Below are 1273 nucleotides of genomic sequence, written 5' to 3'. Positions count from 1 at the left end.
AGGTTTACATGGAGGATAGCTTTCTTTTCAGGATGATATGATGATAAGCCTTGTTTTCTAAGTCAGGCCCCAGACACTCAGTCTTCCTAAACTCTGTCAGGTGCACAGGATAAAAAGGATTTCACCTAACAGGTATCAGTCACTATAAACAATTCTTCATTCAACAAAAATATAAGATGTGTACACTGTGTGCCAGGTACCAGGGCAGTCCTAGGACACAGGGCATCCTAGACCCTGCACTCAGAGGAAGAAACAGATGGCAGAGGCCAGGAGCCTTCATGGATGTGGTAGAGCAGCAGATGCACAGACAGTGCCTGGGGCCTGTGGGTGCAGGCTTTCCTCCCTGAGCCATTACAGGGTCTGGAGGGGCAGCATGCAGCCTGGCTGTGGGTTACTGGGGTGAAATTCTCTCTCTCCAGACCTTCACTCTGCTCACCTGTCTTTTTCTTGATCTCACAGAGCACACTGAAGATAGCAGCCTTCATTGGATGGCAATTCAGAGCATGCTTTCTGGCCTGTGCCTCTCCAAGCTCTGGTCGGTGATGGCCATGATCTGCTGCAGGACATCGTCCATGTTGGATCTGGGCTGGGGCCTGAGCATGCAGCACAGGGCTGGGGATTACCGCCCAGGATGTGTGTGGGTGCTACAGGAAGGGATGTCCATGAGTGGCAGGGCCAGATGGATGCTTAACCAGGAGCCACCAAGCCTGGAGAGCTTGCACAGACATAGGCAACTGCTGTAGTCTGTGTGCCAGGCACGCATGTGCATGCATGCATACATGTTCAGTGCTTCAATTCAGTCAGTTTAGTCACTCAGTCATGTCCAACTCTTTGTGACCCCATGAACTGCAGCATGCCAGGCCTCCCTGTCCATCACCAACTGCTGGAGTCCACCCAAACCCATGCCCATTGAGTCAGTGATGCCAACCAACCATCTCATCTTCTGTCGCCCCCTTCTCTTCCTGCCCTCAATCTTTCCCAGGATCAGGGTCTTTTCAAATGAGTCAGCTCTTCGCTTCAGGTGGCCAAAATATTGGAGTTTCAGCTTCAATATCAGTCCTTCCAATGAACACCCAGGACTGATCTCCTTTAGGATGGACTGGTTGGATCTCCTTGCAGTCCAAGGGACTCTCAAAAGTCTTCTCCAACACCACAGTTCAAAAGCATCAATTCTTCGGCACTCAGCTTTCTTTATAGTCCAACTCTCACATCCATACATGACTACTGGAAAAACCATAGCCTTGACTAGAGGGACCTTTGTTGACAAAGTAAT

The sequence above is a fragment of the Bison bison genome, unplaced genomic scaffold (assembly GCF_000754665.1).
Source record: "Bison bison bison isolate TAMUID 2011002044 unplaced genomic scaffold, Bison_UMD1.0 scf7180017856231, whole genome shotgun sequence".
Classification (NCBI taxonomy): Eukaryota; Metazoa; Chordata; class Mammalia; order Artiodactyla; family Bovidae; genus Bison; species Bison bison.
Note: the sequence above shows the minus strand (reverse complement) of the source record.